This window comes from Bombina bombina, chromosome 3 (genome assembly GCF_027579735.1).
Source record: "Bombina bombina isolate aBomBom1 chromosome 3, aBomBom1.pri, whole genome shotgun sequence".
NCBI classification, from domain to species: Eukaryota; Metazoa; Chordata; class Amphibia; order Anura; family Bombinatoridae; genus Bombina; species Bombina bombina.
Genome location: NC_069501.1, coordinates 479,522,525 through 479,542,883, shown reverse-complemented (window position 1 = coordinate 479,542,883; position 20,359 = coordinate 479,522,525). Strand labels below are relative to the sequence as shown.

The 20,359-nt window shown below is 38.0% G+C and overlaps 1 protein-coding gene across 1 annotated transcript in view; it reads right to left on the bottom strand.

The window, feature by feature from the left end:
- Positions 1-20,359, bottom strand: part of MAPK13 (mitogen-activated protein kinase 13) — a 252,293-nt gene that overhangs the window by 133,787 nt on the left and 98,147 nt on the right. The gene's annotated exons all lie outside the window — the stretch shown is intronic.

The following is a 20,359-nucleotide window of genomic DNA, read 5'->3' as shown; positions in this document are numbered from 1 at the left end:
CTTACCGGATCCCATAGGGAAAATGACAGCTTCCAGCATTACATCGTCTTGTTAGAATGTGTCATACCTCAAGCAGCAAGAGACTGCTCACTGTTCCCCCAACTGAAGTTAATTGCTCTCAACAGTCCTGTGTGGAACAGCCATGGATTTTAGTGACGGTTGCTAAAATCATTTTCCTCATACAAACAGAAATCTTCATCTCTTTTCTGTTTCTGAGTAAATAGTACATACCAGCACTATTTCAAAATAACAAACTCTTGATTGAATAATAAAAACTACAGTTAAACACTAAAAAACTCTAAGCCATCTCCGTGGAGATGTTGCCTGTACAACGGCAAAGAGAATGACTGGGGTAGGCGGAGCCTAGGAGGGATCATGTGACCAGCTTTGCTGGGCTCTTTGCCATTTCCTGTTGGGGAAGAGAATATCCCACAAGTAAGGATGACGCCGTGGACCGGACACACCTATGTTGGAGAAAAACAGGTTTCAACTACATTTGTCTCATTTTGCCTGGACTCACTTGTCAATTGATATTACAGTTTGGTTCATTGTCATGGAGATTTTCTTTTTTTACGGTGACATGACTGTTGTATGTAACTTCTTTCTCATAACCTCAATACAAAAATAAAACAGAAAAGCAATCTCCAGAATCTACTAAAAGGTGCACACACCTCTGTTCAAATGTTTTAAAGACACAAAGATTTTAAAAAAATATTCCTGCTTGAACAGAGGTGGTCACTGGTCAGACAGGGAAGCCCTAGAAATGATGGCACTAGATGTGTTTTATATTAAAGAGCCTCTTAAATCCAAATTAAACTTTCATGATTCAGATAGAACATGCAATTTTAAACAACTTTCCAATTTACTACCATTACTAAAATTTGCAGTAATTTTATATTTATACTTTTTGAGTCACCAGCTCCTACTCAGCATGTACAATAATTCACAGAACATACTTATATGCATTTGTGATTGGCTGATGACTGTCACATAAAACAGGTGGTGTGGAAATGGACATAACTTTGAAATTCATCAGAAAAAAAAAAATCTACTACTACTACTACTGTTATTGCATCATCTTGTTTATCATGCATTTGTTGATTACGCAAATCTACTGTATTTACTGGTCCTTTAATACACTTTTACCTCTGTGATTACCTTGTATCTAAGCCTCTGCAGACTGCCCGCTTATCTCAGTTCTTTTGACAGACTTGCATTTTAGCCAATTAGTGCTGACTTCACAGGAGTAAGCACAATATTATCTATATGATAAACATGAACTAGCGCTGTCTAACTGTGACAATACACTTAGATAAGAGGGGAACTTCAAGGGCTTTAACATTTGCATATAAACCTACCTAGGTTTAGCTTGTAACAAAGAATACCAAGAAAACAAAGCAAATTTGATGATACAAGTTAATTGGAAAGTTGTTTAAAATTGCATGTCCTATCTGAATCATGAAAGTTTAATATTTTGACTTGACTGTCCCTTTAATAGATTGTCAAATTAATCCTGGGAATGTGAAGAAGCTGATACAAAAAATAAATAACAATTAAAAAAAAGCAGTTTGACACCAACAAATTGCCACTTTACAAGAATTCTATTGTCTAATTCGGTCATCAGATCTATTTTCAGAAACCATTAATTTATGTTCATGAACCTACCCCCTTGCAGGAGCATTATGACAACTCAGGATCTCAGAGTGAAGGTTCAGTTAACCTACAATGTCAACAGCACATATCCCCCTTAAAGGATTTCTGCTCATCTGCTCACCTGAGAATGCCAATGACCTCCTGTGCCAAGAAGACTTGCTATGAAAAACCTATCAATGGCTAATGTAATTAACAAATCATGTTTGTAAGAATCTCAAAGCAATACAGAAGGGTAACTTAGGCTGTCAGAGCCAGAAAATATAATGCTGCATACTAGAGACTTTATGAAAAAGTAGCTTATTACAAACTGTAATCCAACCAAAAAGACTAGGATCATTTAAAAACAGTCCAGAAAGGGCAGAGGAATACTCCTTGGAACACCTTTGATTAATCAACCACCAGCTGAGGCATGGCCTCAAATGAGCGAAGGACAAATTCTCTGCAAAAATTATAAAGAAAAGAGGATCCATTGGTTAGACAAATGGTCTCATTTAACTGTGCAATTGAAAACATCTTCTTTTGACTCTAACACAACAGTCTTGCATCCAGAATTATTCCAGAAAAATCACACTAGGTAAGATGGAACCAGAGACATTTTGGATGTATAGATTTGCGAACCAAAATTCTGTATCACAATTTCTTCCTCAGGACAAGAAGTCCAGGTGTAAATCTAAAGTTTCTAATCATTTGAACAAAAATCTGATTCCTCCTCTCAAAACCAAGATCCCTCTGGCCTCGCTTGGAAGCCAAGTTCTAATTGGAACAGGTTTAAGCACCCCAAAAATACTACCCCAACTTCCAAGTCTGCATGATCCAGAGGCTCTGGTAGGGGGCAGGTTGTGCTAAATATAGTTTCTCAGGCTTCCAGAACAAGGTCTCCCAGAGGAAGGTTTATTCTGTCCAATGTTCAGCACTGAAGTATTATGTAGATGCTACTAAGGATTTCAGACAAACTTCTAGTTTGTCTGTTCATTTTTCTGTTTCTAAACGAGAGCAGAAAGTTATGGTTGTTTCTTTGGCTTCATGGTTAAAGCTTACTTGGAGGTGGGACAGCCTCCACTTAAGAAGATTACTGCTCATTCTACCAGATCAGTTGCCACTTCCTGGGCTTTCAAGAATGAGGATTCAGTTGACCAAATTTGCAAGGCAGCTTCTTGGTCTTCTTTGCATACTTTTATTACATTCTAACATTTTTATGTTTTTGCTTCTTCTGAGGCAGCCTTTGGTAGGAAAGTCCTTCAGGCAGTAGTCTCAGCATAATTTTGTTTTTGCCTATCTGACTAGGCCCACTCTTCTTTTTTTTACTCTCTCTTTAATAATCCAAGATATCTTACAAATTCAATAAGGCGATGCAATCATATAGACAATAGGGATTTACAACTTCCCTAATATTCTAAGAAACATAAGTATCGATACATCAAAATCTAGAATGCCGATACATAATAATAAAAAAAATGAATAAATCCAGACAGAACTTTACTTTTCCATTCTTGATCTTCTCTCTTTCTTCCTTTCTTCTTATTTTAACAGAAAATTTGTCTTTATATTACAAGGATCCTTAATGGGTCCGGCATATATATATGTATATATAATTTCAAAAAACCTTCAAGATACAAAACTATTAACACTGTAACAGGTCAGGGAAATTACCAAATAAAATACAGCGACATGTCAGAGAAACGTAACATTCTAATATTATATTGTAAGAGGACACGGAAGCTATTTTTCTTCCTTAATTCAAAAACACCAAAAAAACAAAACAACACACACCCACCAAAACCCGTCTACCTCGGACTCTCATAACCCTCAGGTCGAAATATCTTAGGGAGATCAGGAGGAATTTGCCGAACAGGAACGGAGAAACTGGGTGAAGGCAAGTTTTTCAAAATCAGATATCTTACCACCATTATTATAGTATTTAAAATAATATAGTTCACTGGCACATTAAATTCCAGGTTAGGATGTACAAGAAATATTATGTGTTGAGCTTTCATTTTAAAGTTATCTTTAAAGAGTTTATTGTACCAGGAAATAAATTTTGCTCCAAAGTTGAAATATCTTGGGACAGAGAAAGAACAGGTAAAGGACATCAGCATTATCTGCTCGACATTTGGAACAACAAAATTCTGTATTATAATAAAACTTTGCAAGTTTACCAGGAGTTAGGTATACATTATGCATTAATTTAATATGTGACTCTTTCCAGCCAGTGGAAATTAGTAACTTTTCTAAAGATAAGAAGCTATATTTTATATGAAAAATTTCTAAAGAGGGAAAATAACGAAGCCAATTGGAAAGTATTTTGTTATAATAAATGTGTCCTTGTTTAGTGAGCATAATTGTGTATTTACCCAATATAAATTTTTTGATACATTAGTTAATCTCAGACCACCAAGGGAATCCAAATTCCAATTTTGTGATTTAATAAAATGGCGTGTTTGAAAATAAGCAAATAGGTTTGTTCTAGGAATTCCAAAGGAACTGAATAGATTATAGAAATAAATCATTTGTCTTGAAGGGGAAAATAAATTGATGAATGTATTTAAGCCCTTTAGAAGTCCACTGGTTAAAGGCCATATGCTGTAACCCGGGTAGAAAATCTGGATTCCACTGAATAGGTAAAAGGAGGGAAAATCTATAATCTAAATTTAATATGGAGCACATTTTTTGCCATGCAATAATAACATTTTTAATAGATATTAAATTCATTATATTTGCCGGGAGGTTTTTAACCAGACAATGAAGAATAGCTTTTAAACAAAATGGAGCTATTAACACGCTTTCAATCTCAATTGTGGAAACTATTTGTTTCTGTTAACCAGTCTAAAGCGAACATAACGAGTGTAGCCATATTATATAATTTAATATCAGGGAAGATAAACCAGCATTCAGTCTTCTCTGACTTAATTTAGAAAGATATTCAGGCTTTGTGGTTATTCCAAAGGAATTGATAACAGGCAGAATTAAACTTACAAATATCCTTATTAAGAATAAAAAGGGGTACATTTTGCAGTAAATCTAATATTTGAGGAAATATTATAACCTTAATGAGGTTTACTCTTGCAGTTAAGGAAAGAGGAAATGCCATCCAGTTCTTAAGATCTAAAATTGCTTTCTGAAATATTTGAGAATAGTTAAGATTATACCATAATTTAGGATTTTTGTGGAGAAAGATTCCAAGGTACTTAATGCAATCTGTTGTTTTAAAAGGATGATTTATATAACTATTTCTTTGCTTCCTTATCCAAAGGAGTTCACTTTTTGAAGCCCGAAAAGGAACTGAAAACATATTTAAGATTTGAGGGATAGTTTTAACTGAATCTTCCAAAAAAATTAAAAGATCATCTGCATATAAGAGGATTTTAAGACAATGAGAATCGAATCTTATCCCGCCGAGTTCTTGACGTAGCCAAATAGCTAGGGGTTCAATAAGGGGAAAAAAGAGGACAACCTTGATGGGTTCCATGGCCTAATATAATTTTTGGAGATAGATTACCGTTAAGAAGAAAAGAAAAAAGGATTTTTATAGATATTTGTAATAAATTGTAAAAATGGCCCCTGAAACCAAATTGAAATAACGAGTTAAACAAGTGGTCCCAAATAGAATTGAAAGACTTCTCAGCATCGACTGTTAATAGAGTCATATCATTAACTAATTTTGTATTCTTATGTGCAATATTCTTATTTCAGAAATAATTTAGAGTAATCTCCACTTTCTGTAAATTCATAGCGACATTTCTACCATACATAAATCCTGATTGATCAGGGTGGATAATTGTGTGGAGACATAGATTAAGTCTATTAGCTATAATAGCCATAAGTATTTTATAATCAGAGTTTAAAAAACTTATATTGGCCGAAAAGGAGGAGACTCTTCTGGATCTTTTCCTTTTTTTGGAATTAACGTGATATTAGCCGAGGTGAAATAAGTAGATAAAAGGTTTATCTGATATATAATACTCATTAAAAAGTTTAACCAAAGTAGGTCTGATGACATCAAAAAGAACTTTATACAATTCAAAAGGGAGCCAATCAGGGCCTGCTGCCTTATTTAACTTTGCTTCGGTCATTAAAAATGCGATCTCATCACTTGAGATTGGAACATTAATACTTTCTACATCTGCAGAGGAAATACTGGGAAGCACTAGTTTGGACTAGAAAAGTTCTTTGTTCACAATATCTATATCTAACTTAGAATAGAGTTTCTGGTAATACAGTATGTAAAAAATACTTCTCTGGTGTTTTTATTATCTGTATATCTGATAGATCCATCTTTGATGGCTGGGATATAGTTTCTGCTTTTCCTATTTTTTACTACCTTAGCTAAATATTTAGCTGAATAGCCTTAGTACCCTTTAAAACTATTATTAAATTGTATTGTCTTCATCCATATTATTTTGTTTAATAAAAATCTCTCTTTCAGTTCTGAGCCGAGAATATCGGCACCAATTATCTTGTGTAGGAGAGCTTTTATAACGGCTAAGAGCCTTTTTAACTTGATTTGATAGTTGAAGTTCATACATTGTACATTTCTTTTTCCAGTTAATCATAAACGCTTTAATCAGACCTCTTAAAACCGTTTTGGATGCTTCCCACAAGATTTCTATTTTCTCATTATATGAGGCATTCAGAGAACAATATTCCTTCCACTGATGTATTAACCAGTTAACAAATTTACTATTACTTATTAAAAATAGGGGGAAGGTAAAACTAATAGATTGATTTTTTTCAGTGGACAAATAAAGAAGTACTGAAATAATCGCATGATCTAAGATTAAGATGTTGTGAATCTTGGGGATGGATTCAAGCAAGATTAATTGTTTGGGGATAAAAATCTAATCTAATCTAGAAAATGTGCGGTGAGTCTTAAATTCACATGAGTAGACTAATGAATCTGGAAATTTGATCCTCCAAATATCTAAGTTTAAGCCAAGAGCAAACATTTTTTAAAATATGTAGACACTATTATCTACAATTTTCTTGTTAGACATTCTATCAATACTTGGACAGAGTGTCATATTGAAATCTCCTCCAAGAATTAGCCTTTGACTACAAAATGGATATATTTTTCTTTTGATTAGATCCCAAACTTCAGGAGAAAAAATATTGGGACCATAAATATTACATAGTGTGTAAAGAATACCATGAATTAAAATATGAACAATATTATATCTACTATTTTGTTCAGATTTTAGAAATCTGATAATCTAACTTTTTATGGAGTAAAATAGCTACCCCACATTTTCTATTCAAACAGGGGAAAGCTAACATCTCCCACCCAACGCAATTTTAATTTATGTATTTCCTGATGCTTAAAGGTGAGTTTCTTGAAGAAACACAATGTTGAGGGAATGTTTCCCTAATTGTGATATGATCCGTTTACGTTTGATCGGGAAAGTAATTCCTCAGACGTTCCAAGATAAAATATTAAGTTGTTCTATCCTTAATTAATTAGATCTCAGATCTTAAATTACGTGGGCGAAAGGAGGGAGAGTGAGAGGCAGAGGAGAGGAGCAGAAGGAAAAAAAAAAAAAAAAGTAAATTTATGCTTACCTGATAAATTGATTTCTTCTATGATACGACAAGTCCACGGATTCATCCTTTACTTGTGGGATATTATCCTCCTGCTAACAGGAAGTGGCAAAGAGCACCACAGCAGAGATGTCTATATAGCTCCTCCCTTAGCTCCACCCCCCAGTCATTCGACCGAAGGTACAGGAAGAAAAAGGAGAAACCAAAAGGTGCAGAGGTGACTGAAGTTTTAAATAAAAAAAAATATAAATCTGTCTTAAATTGACAGGGCGGGCCGTGGACTCGTCGTATCATAGAAAAAAATCAATTTATCAGGTAAGCATAAATTTACTTTTCTTCTATAAGATACGACAAGTCCACAGATTCATCCTTTACTTGTGGGATACAATACCAAAGCTACAGGACACGGATGAACGGGAGGGACAAGACAGATGGCTAAAAAGAAGGCACCACTGTTTGAAGAACTTTTCTCCCAAAAATAGCCTCTGAAGAAGCAAAAGTATCAAATTTGGAAAATTTGGAAAAGGTATGAAGTGAAGACCAAGTCGCAGCCTTACAAATCTTTTCAACAGAAGCATCATTTTTAAAAGCCCATGTGGAAGCCACCGCTCTAGTAGAGTGAGCTGTAATTCTTTCAGGAGGCTGCTGTCCAGCAGTCTCGTATGCCAAACGGATGATGCTTTTCAGCCAAAAAGAAAGAGGTAGCCGTAGCTTTTTGACCTCTACGTTTTCCAGAATAGACAACAAACAGAGAAGATGTTTGACGGAAATCTTTGGTCGCTTGCAAGTTAAACTTCAAAGCACGAACCACGTCCAAGTTGTACAACAGACGCTCCTTCTTAGAGGAAGGATTAGGACACAGGGAAGGAACAACAATTTCCCGATTAATATTCTTATTAGTAACAACCTTAGGAAGGATTGGTACGCAAAACCACCTTATCAAAATGAAAAACAAGATAAGGCGAGTCGCATTGCAATGCAGATAGTTCAGAAACTCTTCGAGCCGAAGAGATAGCAACTAAAAACAGAATTTTCCAAGATAGAAGCTTAATATCTATGGAATGCATAGGTTCAAACGGAACCCCTTGAAGAACTTTAAGAACTAAATTCAAACTCCATGGCGGAGCAACAGGTTTAAACACAGGCTTGATTCTAACTAAAGCCTGACAAAACGACTGAACGTCTGGAACATCTGCCAGACGCTTGTGCAGTAAAATTGATAAAGCAGATATCTGTCCCTTTAGGGAACTAGCTGATAACCCCTTCTCCAATCCTCCTTAGAGAAAGGACAAAATCCTAGGAATCCTGATCTTACTCCATATGAGTAGCCTTTGGATTCACACCAATAAAGATATTTACGCCATATCTTATGATAAATTTTCCTAGTGACAGGCTTTCGAGCCTGAATCAAGGTATCTATGACCGACTCAGAGAATCCCCGCTTGGATAAAATCCAGCGTTCAATCTCCAGGCAGTCAGCCGCAGAGAAACTAGATTTGGATGCTGGAACGGACCTTGAATGAGAAGGTCCTGTCTCAGCGGCAGTGTCCACGGTGGTAGAGATGACATGTCCACCAGGTCTGCATACCAAGTCCTGCGTGGCCACGCAGGTGCTATCAAAATCACAGAAGCTCTCTCCTGTTTGATTCTGGCAATCAGACGAGGAAGGAGACGAAATGGTGGAAACACATAAGCCAGGTTGAACGACGACCAAGGTACTGCTAGAGCATCTATCAGTACTGCTTGAGGATCCCTTGATCTGGACCCGTAACAAGGAAGTTTGGCATTTTGACGAGATGCCATCAGATCCAATTCTGGTGTGCCCCATTGATGAATCAATTGTGCAAAAACCTCCGGATGGAGTTCCCACTCCCCCGGATGAAAAGTCGGACGACTTAAAAAATCCGCTTCCCAGTTCTCCACTCCTGGGATATAGATTGTTGATAGATGGCAAGAGTGAGTCTCTGCCCATCAAATTATTTTGGAAACCTCTATCATCGCTAGAGAACTCTTTGTTCCCCCCTGATGATTGATATATGCTACAGTCGTGATATTGTCCGACTGGAATCTTATGAATCTAGCCGAAGCCACGCCTGAAGCGCGTTGAATATCGCTCTTAGTTCTAGAATATTTATCGGGAGGAGAGCCTCCTCCTGAGTCCACACACCCTGTGCTTTCAGGGAATTCCAGACTGCACCCCAGCCCAATAGGCTGGCGTCCGTCGTCAGTATGACCCATGCTGGCCTGCGGAAACACTTTCCCTGGGACAGATGATCCTGTGACAACCACCAAAGAAGAGAGAGTCTCTGGTCTCTTGATCCAGATTTATCTGAGGAGATAAATTTGCATAATCCCCATTCCACTGTTTGAGCATGCATAGTTGCAGTGGTCTGAGATGCAAGCGAGCAAACTGAACTATGTCCATTGCCGCTACCATTAAGTCCGATTACCTCCATACACTGAGCCACTGACGGCCGAGGAATGGAATGAAGAGCTCGGCAGGTGGTTAAGATCTTTGATTTCGTGACCTCCGTCAGAAAATTTTTCATGTCTACCAAATCGAACAGAGTTCCCAGGAATGGAACTCTTGTGAGGGGGATAAGTGAACTCTTTTTTACGTTCACCTTCCACCCGTGAGATCTTAGAAAAGCCAACACGATGTCCGTGTGAGATTTGGCTAGTTGGTAAGTTGACGCCTGAATTAAGATATCGTCCAGATAAGGCGCCACTGCTATGCCCCGCGGCCTTAGAACCGCCAGAAGGGACCCTAGCACTTTTGTGAAAATTCTGGGAGCTGTGGCCAACCCAAAGCGAAGAGCCACAAACTGGTAATGCTTGTCCAGGAAGGCGAACCGGAGGAACTGGTGATGATCTTTTTGGATAGGAATGTGAAGATACGCATCCTTTAAATCCACGGTGGTCATATATTGACCCTCCTGGAACATTGGGAAAATAGTCTGAATGGTCTCCATCTTGAAGCATGGGATTCTGAGGAATTTGTTTAGGATCTTGAGATCTAAGATTGGTCTGAAGGTTCCCTCTTTTTTGGGAACCACAAACAGATTGGAGTAAACCCCCTGCCCCTGTTCTGCTTTTGGAACTGGGCAGATTACTCCCATGGTATATAGGTCTTCTACACAGTGTAAGAACGCCTCTCTTTTTGTCTGGTTTACAGACAATCGAGAAAGATGGAATCTCCCCCTTGGAGGAGAATCTTTGAAGTCTAGAAGATACCCCTGGGTCACGATTTCTAAAGCCCAGGAGTCCTGAATGTCTCTTGCCCAAGCCTGAGCAAAGAGAGAAAGTCTGCCCCCTACTAGATCCGGTCCAGGATCGGGGGCTGCCCCTTCATGCTGTCTTGGTGGCAGCAGCTGGCTTCTTGGCCTGTTTACCCTTGTTCTAAGTCTGGTTAGGTCTCCAGACTGACTTGGATTGAGCAAAATTCCCCTCCTGCATTGCAGCAGGGGAGGAGGTAGAGGGACCACCTTTGAAGTTTCGAAAGGAACGAAAATGATTTTGTTTGGTCCTCATCTTATTTGCCTTATCCTGAGGAAGGGCATGGCCTTTTCCTCCAGTGATGTCTGAAATGATCTCTTTCAGTTCAGGCCCGAATAGGGTCTTACCCTTGAAAGGAATGGCTAAAAGCTTAGATTTTGATGACACGTCAGAAAACCAGGACTTAAGCCATAACGCTCTACGCGCTAAAATGGCAAAATCTGAATTCTTTGCCGCTAATTTAGCCAGTTGAAAAGCGGCATCTGTAATGAAAGAATTAGCTAGCTTGAGAGCTCTAATTCTATCCAGAATATCATCTAATGGGGTCTCAACATTAAGAGCCTCCTCTAGAGCCTCGAACCAAAATGCAGCTGCAGTAGTTACAGGAACAATGCACGCTATAGGTTGCAGAAGAAAACCCTGATGAATAAATATTTTCTTTAGAAGACCCTCTAATTTTTTATCCATAGGATCTTTGAAAGCACAACTGTCCTCAATAGGTATATAGTTGTACGCTTAGCCAGGGACCGTCTGCCACGAATCCCGAATGGTGTCTGATATGGGAAACATTTTCTTAAAAGTAGGAGGGGGAGAAAACGAAATACCTGGTCTATCCCACTCCTTAGTAACAAAGTCCGAAATCCTCTTAGGGACCGGAAAAACATTAGTGTAAGCAGGAACCTCTAGATATCTATCCATTTTACACAATTTCTCTGGTGGAATTACAATAGGGTCACAATCATCCAGAGTCGCTAAAACCTCCCTGAGCAACAAGCGGAGGTGTTCTAGCTTAAATTTAAAAGCCGTCATATCTAAGTCTGTCTGAGGGAACATCTTTCCTGAATCAGAAAGCTCTCCCTCAGACAGCAATTCCCTCACCCCCAACTCTGAACATTGTGAGGGTACATCGGAGATGGCTAATAAAGCTTCAGAGGGCTCAGCATTTACTCTTAATAAAGAATATGCAGAATTCACAAATTAACATTTTGCAAGAAATAATTTTGCTTCTTTACGGTTGCTTAAAGTGTATTTTACCATTACTCTCAACCAAAATTTTGTCCGGGTAGACCATCCTAACTTTATACCCTTTATCGACTGAGGAAAAAAAGGAGACATCTTTTTCCTTTTTATTTGTGTCTCATTTGAGAAATCCTGAAAGAGCAGAATCTTATGATTATCATTACTTAAGGGACCCTCTTTTCTATACTTTTTCAGGAGTTCTAATTTGTCTTGGAAGTTTAAGACTAAAAATTAACATTCTATTATGTGTTGTACCATCTGAGTTAAATTTACTTCCTACTCAATGGGCTTTCTCAACCATAAGGGTGAGTTTCTCTTTAGGGAAACCTAATACCTGAGGGAGTATTAGCGAGGTAAATTTAGTTATGTCTTCATAGGCTGGAGTTTCTGGAAGACGACAATTCTAATGTTGTTGCGTCTGGATCGATCATCCAGCTTAGAATTCATAGCTAATATTTTGTTTTCATGCTTATGTATTATATCTTCTTGGATGTTAACCTGGTCCTCTAAATTAGAAATCCTGTTTTCGGCTTCTAACATTCTAGCAGAAAATTGTCTAAACTCATTAGAAAGCACAGTTAATTCTGATGTTCTACCTCCTAATTATTTCCTAACAAGATCAAATTGAGGAGAAAAGTATTCAGAAAGTTGCATCATTAGGGAAGAGGAATCTGATTCCAGAATTAGGAATTCAGGAATAGTATCGATACTGACATCCATGGTTTTGGATTTTCTATCTTTCAATTTCGGTGGCATTATGGGTGATTTTGTTCTCACCTGTGTAACTAATTTTTCCATATATACTGGAAAGAGCAATAAGTAGTGAATAAAAAAAAAACTCAGCAAAAAGGTGAAATGTGAAGCACAACCTAACAAAAAAAAAGAAAAGAGAAAAGCTCTAGACTTAAGCGAGTGGATTAAAGTGCATAAGATATATTCCTCTAGACAGAGGACATTTTTTTTATTTTTTTTTTTAAAAATTGTAGATATTGGTGTAGAGAGTTTTTACAAAAGAGCCAGGAATTTAAAGAAAATTTAAAGAAAAAACAGCGACAACCCTGAAACCAAACACTCTAACATTATTTCCCTAATAGGTTATATGTTGTATCAGCAAATAAATGTCAAATTCATTTAACATTAATTTGAGAACAGCATATAAAAAACGAAATAGGTGAGAGATATATATCGAAAATACATTTATATAACTACTGAAATTATCAAACTGGGTATACTCCCAGTAACAGTTCCTAAATTAAGGCATTAAATCTTGTATAGTGGTTGGAAAAAAAAAAGGGTAGACAATATATATATATATATATATCCCATTTAAGTTCAGAATGTCTGAAGATCTTTAATGCAGATAACAGTCCAATTGCAAAAGCAGCCCTTATGATGACAGGGAATGAGAGCGGTATAGCAGTATAACAAGACTCAGTTCCGTAGAGAAAACAGGTATAGCCAATACTTGCGATTCAGAGAGAGCTACTAACCGTAGGAAAGCAAGGCAAAATGTAGCATCCAGGGGGCCCTTTGGATCTCTAACTCATCTGCGTTGTGGTTGGCGGACTGAGACCGGATCCCTCCAGTATCCGATTTGCCCTCCTCTAGCGTCACCCATCCAAGGTAGACCCATCCTCCTGGTGCTTCTGTAGCTACAGATATTGTTTCTGCAAAGTGCGGGATCTTGTTATAGGGGATTACACCCTTGTTTTCCATCCAACTGCTCTCCCAGCCTTTTCGGTTCCACCTCACCACTGGCTTTGGTTACCTTTTCGGCTGCCCGAAGCGGCGTGCGCTGCTATGCCTGTGACAGCTGCTGTATGACTTAGTCTGTGAGCCCCGAACAACTCAGGAGGTTCAGTGCCCAACTAGTTCACTATGATCCTGTGAACCAAGGGGCTTTCTGCATGGGGAAAAATGTTTCTCTTCGTGGGACCTAGAACACGAGAACGCTGCCGCAAACCGGCGTCTCATTCAGGCCCCACCCCCAAACGGAAGTCGCATCCACACCTAATTGCCAAATTTACAAGGCAGCTACTTGGTCTTCTTTGCATACTTTTATTAAATTCTAACATTTTGATGTTTTTGCCTCTTCTGAGGCAGCCTTTGGTAGGAAAGTCTTAACTGAAATGTACGTCTGGGGTTTGCCATGTCTATCGTTCAGAGAGGTATTGCCTGTTTTTTTTCGGGGCTGGACTGTACTGTTTAGCCAGGATCAGACTGATATACTACAGGAATGTTCTTCTCTGTGTATGGCACATGCTGGGCAAGAGAGGCTACTTCTACGGTGGTAACTAGCCATAGATCAAGCTAGTTCAATCTCTGGTTGAGCGTTTCCCTCTTTTTGTGTATAGTCTTATGTGCAAACAGTCCTATGCATTTTGTGCCCTCTAAAGGCACTTAATCAGTCTATGATTAAGCACCACTAGAGGGAATAAAATGCTTCAGACTGCTTGCAGATATGACTATACCATGTTTTGTCCATGTTTTAACTTTTAATTTTTGAAATAAACTAAACTTCTTTTTGGCATGTTAACTTAAGAGCCACTGGTCTTTTTTGTCTGGATGTGTTACGGTAACATCCGAACGCTACAGTGGCACTCCAAGTGATTACTGGGTATTGTAATTTTACCCAGATCCCCACACTTACAGTCATGGTTATCAGTGTCTGACTGGGGCCAGAAAAACTATGGCACACATTCTTATCTTTACCTTTTCACAGGGACCACAAAAACTAGTGCAGAGGGCCACATGTGGCCCTTGGGTCACCCACTGGCCATCCCTGATACACATTAACACTATTTACAACTCAAAAGGGAAGAAATGATTAACTTTAAAAGATCAAAGCAGAATTTTTTTATTAAAAAGAAAAAAAAGTGGTCTGAAAAAAGTTGCATACTGACATCTAGTGGCCAAATGACTAGACAACACCATAACAAAAATATAGCAAATTGCTATAGCATTTTTTTTTTTTTAAATTGTCAATCAATATACAAAGTCAATAATGAATAATATATTCCTAACTAGGAAAAAAACTGTTGGTGCAATCTGATAAAAATAAATGGTAAAAATGAAATGATCACAATTGGGACAACAGGCACACTTTAAAAGCAAGACCAATAGACAGCAATGCAAAATGAGAAACAATTTCCTTCCATGATAAATGGATCGAAATCAGGCGTGACTTTTTTCTAAATCTATTGTGCTACAGTTTCAAAGCTGCCACCGACCCAACACCATTTAAGAAAGTACTGTAATCAAAGTGGCTTTTAAAAATGGGTGATAATGGCAAAAAAAAAAAAAAAACATCATCAACAATTAACAGCTGGACTCTGCTCACAAGGGACCAGATGATTGAAAGGTCTCCTCTCAGATGTGATCTAAAATGATGCTCTAGCACAGATAATCCTCACAAGATTCTAGAAAGGCAGATTTAGCTATGCTTCTCCAATGGGTGCTCTCTGCATTTCTGTATCTGAAGAGACAAGCCCAGCGCAATATAGCACTGCATGATATGAGAGTTTTGTTACACTTTCACTTTGAATTTTATATTACTTTATGCTTCAAATTTTGGGTCCGAAATTCACAGACTTGGAAGATATTAAAATCTTATTTTACAGTAAGCGTCTCTCCTTTGCACAACAATTATTATTGAATTCCTCAAAAAAAAAAAAAAAAATTTCAAGGAAACATTGCATTTTAAACAATCTCTAAGGGGCCCTGTAATATTGACAAGGCATCTCACATAATCTTGCCAGCCCAGAGAACTTTTTTCTTTCAGGATTCATATAGCGCAGTGATGGCGAACCTTGGCACCCCAGATATTTCAGAACTACTTAGGCAGTCTGCAGTCCAGTCGAGCATTATGGGAAATGTAGTTCTGAAACATCTAGAGTGCCAAGGTTGGCCATCACTGATATAGAGCATACATTTTCAGTCTCTTTGTATCCGTTGTTGAAAAAGCAGCAATGCATTAGTGGGTGATAGCTAAACACATTGGTAATGTTTTGTTTTGTTTGTAAGTGGATGTGCGCCAATATCCTCCATTTTGTGTAACTATTTGGTCTTATTGGCTGAACTCCTATACAAAATGTATTTAAACTTTTTGCAAGGTGTGCAAAACCAAACTTTGTGGATTAAACGCATTGGTAAGCAAATCACATCAGGCATTTATGTGCAGCCACTAAAACAGCTAGCTCTCAGCTTCTGAACCTACCTAGCTATGCTTTTCAACAAAAGGATACCAAAACAACTAAGCAAAGTAAATTGGAAGGTTGTTTAAAATTGTATGCTCTCCCTATCTCTCAATTATGAAGAAAATAAATTGGTTTCATGTCCCTTTAAAGGAATGTAAAAAAATCATTTTGCATCATAATAATTGTATCTTTTTTTGTGTACAGACTACAGTATTAATTATATTGCAAGTATTATTTTGTGGGAGATTTAAAACGTAACACCAAGTGGAGTCATGTTTGATAAACGATAGCTGAAGTAAGTAGCACAAGTTTTATTTCAACTGTCTCCTTTACAAATAAAACATAGTAAAGAGTTGCCCAGCTCCCCATATCTGCTGTACACAGAGTGAAAAAATACGTATTAAATGAAATCAGGAAAGGTTTTGGAATTTAATTCAAGAACAATCAAAATATTTCAGCACACATTTAAATCACTGACCAGATGCAAAAAGTTAATGGGTATTCAAAATATAAACACAACAATTACTCAACTCCAACTACACAATTTTTACATTTCTGTATGAAATAGGGTTATATGTATATGCGGGGACATCAAACCGTTTTCTTTCATGATTCAGATAGAAAATGCCATTTAAACAACCTTCCATTATATAAGGTGCTTGTTCTCTTGGAATTCTTTGTTGAAAAGCATACAAAGGCAGGCTCAGGAGCAGAAATATATTGCTGGGAGCTAGCTGCTGATTAGTGGCTGCACATATATGCCTCTTGTCATTGGCTCGCCTGTTTTGCTCAGCTAGCTTCTAGTAGTGCACTGTTGCACCTTCAACAAAGGATACCAAAAGCATGAAGCAAACTTGATAATTGGAGTAAATTAAGAAGCAGTTTAAAAACTTCCCCTATCTGAACCATGAAAGGAACATTTTGGGTGTCACTTTGAAAAAGGCTCTTATACAAAAGAACAGGATGTTGTACTGTCCCAGCGTGACCATATACAAGTTTTAAAAAATTGTATAAAGAGGAAAGCAACATTTCATCATCAGCCTTGCAATAGGTGTCATAATAATGAGGGTTTGTCTGCCACATTCTGACACAAACTGTTGGAAGTTACTCAATTACATCCTCAAGATTTTAAATAAAGCTACTGAGCAGTAAACTGCCAAGATCAGTTATCAGAAAGCAGACACTAAGGCAATGTGGTTTAGCAACTATAAACATAATCTGCTTTGTGCATCACAGCGGGAAGAATCATTTTACAGCAGCAAATGAATTCATGTAAAATACACACAACAGCTATGGTAGACACACATCTGATGCTTTAATGCAGGGATCTAGTGGGTAACTTTTCTTTTGCACCCTTAATTATGGTCTAGCAAAAAGAAAACAATAAGCAAAGCCTTTCTAGCACCCAAAAATATATATTGGTGCAAGGCCAACCACACAATGAAAAATGAACTTGAAACTAAATGGTCAGAAATGTGTTCATTTATTTATTAAAAGGGACAGTAAAGTCAAAAAAAATTCTCTCTTTCATGATTCAGATAGAGCATGCAATCTTAAACAATTTTACAAAATACTTATGTTAGCTAATTTGCTGCATTCTCTTTATATCCTTTGTGCAAAAGCAAACCCAGGTAGGCTCGGAAGTAGCAATGCACTTCTGGGAGCAAGCTGCTGATTGGGGGCTGCTCATATATTCTTCTTGTCATTGACTCACCTGGTTTGTTCAGCTAGCTCACAGTAGTGTATTGCTGCTCTTTTAACTAAGGATACCAAGAGAATGAAGCTAAAAGAAGTAAAATTGGAACGCTGCATGCTCGGGGGGTGTCCGTGCAGCGTTCTGAAAAGGACGCATTTTTTGTAGGCTCCAACGGATCCTTAAAGGGACATGAAATCCATTTTTTTTCTTTCATGATATAGAAAGAGAATGCAATTTTAAAAAAACTTTCTAATTTACTTCTATTATCTAATTTGTTTTATTCTCTCGATATTCTTTGCTGAAAAGCATATCTAGATAGGCTCAGTAGCTGCTGATTGGTTGCTGCACTTAGAAGCCTCATGTGATTGGCTCACCCATGAGCACTGCTTTTTCTTCAACTAAGGATATCTAAAAAATGAAGCAAAATAAATAATAGAAGTAAATTGGATTGTTGTTTTAATTTGTATTCTCTTTCTGAATCATGAAAGAAATTTTGGGTTTAGTGTCCCTTTAATAATCTGCAGATTATTAATAGTGAACAGCAAGAATAAGATCACTTTTACAGAAAACTCCAGTTCTGGCAACTGGGATCCTAAAACGTTCATTCTGGCTGTTTTCATGATATTGGGGACTCAGATCGGAGCAAAGCCTAAGGCGGCAGACTATTTTTAGGTATACACCTTCCCCCAGGAAGAGCCGGGTTATAAGTGAGGTCGAAAATCCGACTTACTGAATCTCTTCACTATCTCTTTCTAACTGGATAGCAAGGGAAATCATTGTCTATACATCGGGAAACCTATGAACAGAAAGGTTGTGAATAGCGCTATTTGAATTATCCCCAACAAGGACCTGCTTCGAAGAATCAGAGTCCCACTGCTACTCAGCATCATACTTTGTCAAAGAGTCTCTCTAATTTCTCAATCTAATCGAAAAGGCTCCTTATGATTTTCTAATAAGCAAAATATGCCCAAAGAACATACAGAGCACTCCTCGAGACAGTCTTCCCGAATCTATCAGCCAAAATGGTAATAACCTTATGGCGCACCCAACATCAAGAGTAGAGGTATACAATCACAGCGAGCCACAGAGGTTGGTGGATTTTATATCCACCTCTGACATCACACTTACCGAAAAAGGGGGAACAGTAACCGGGAGCCTTGACACTGGAGACTGCTGCCTGGCATCAACTGATCTTCACATACAGACACCTGCGGAAGCGCAAATCAGGCCTCAGCAAACAGATCCATATCGGAGACATGTCAAACATCTGGGGGAGAATGATGGGGGCTCCCAGACAGGTACGACAGCCGAAATAAAGAACAGTGAAGTGGAGAATAGCCTCAGAGCATACTACGACCCGAGCGGTAGTCTTTTTCATGGCCGCGGAGGATGGATGGCTGTCACTCACGCAGATATATGGAAAACGGAGACACTAAAGCTCCAGCCAGCTACATGCTCTGCTGACCCGCAGGGCAATTTCACATATTCCGTTGCCCCCGTGGGCCTCCCCTGGTGAGATTGAGTCCTTGTGACATTACAGGGAGCCTGACACAGAACACAACATGGACGGCATTAGCGAGGGATATATCAGACTGTCTCTGTAAAGTACAGAGGGGCGACCATTGTGGTTACCAATGGATAAAATATGTAGCTATGCTGAACGTTCTTTCTGCACTATACCCGCATTTGCAAGTAAGATCCCCTGGCAGTCTTTCTACGGAACCCCCAAAGAGATCAGGTTCTGCTCTCATGATGTAATCCCCTCTAATCACAGAGACACCCTCATTAGACAGTGGAAAAACTGCCATGCAATCTAAATGTTATGTTGTAGTTAATTATCAACAGGAATGTTTTGAGCAGATTTAGATGTATACATAAATTTCTTCCTGATAATGTTCAATATCATATTGCTTTGTACCATATAGTCCAGAAGTGAGTAATTGATAGAGGCCATTATATACCAGACAAAAATTGGGGGCAAAACTGTATTATAGCATAGTAGGTGGTGAATCTTATTTTTTTTAATTATATTTTACATAGGTTACAGACGGTATCTGTGATGACCTCCTTTCTCAAAAGTTATTGCAACTTGTGTTACCCATTAAAAATATTAGTTATAGAACACACAGAAAAGACACCAAGCGTATGGAATCTAGGGTTGCAAACAAAAACAAATCCTGACGCGACTTTCGGCCAGAGCTGCGGATAAGGAGACAAACAACATGTTTAATCCTTTATAACCCAGATGCAGCACAAGTAACCAAATATAGATGACATTACAAATCCATAACAGGCATATAATAAATACATCATATTTTATTTACCCTGACAAAGAGGCCATCACTGTACTACTACCTAGATGCTGCCAAAGCATAGTAACATAAATCATATTCAAATAAAATCACCTATGAAGTCATGATAAATACCCTATAGCCACTGATCAGCCACTCATTGCCCCCTCATCTTATAGGCAAGCAGCTACTACACAAAAACACAATCTCTTTCCCAACAAGGTATATAAGCAAATCCCTTACAATGTTTAACGGTTCATTTGATGTAGGTTTTAGTGACTAATGTTACATACTAGTTATAAGTAGGTTAACCCCAACATCAGCATATCTGGTTTTCTTTTTAGTTGTGGGTCCGAGAGAGATCTCCCCAGCTGGGGTACAGATAGAGCGTTCAGTAAGCATAGCCCACATATCCTGTACAACCAACATCTCACTGGGTCTTCATCTATCCTTTAAGCTTATCATATAGATTTATA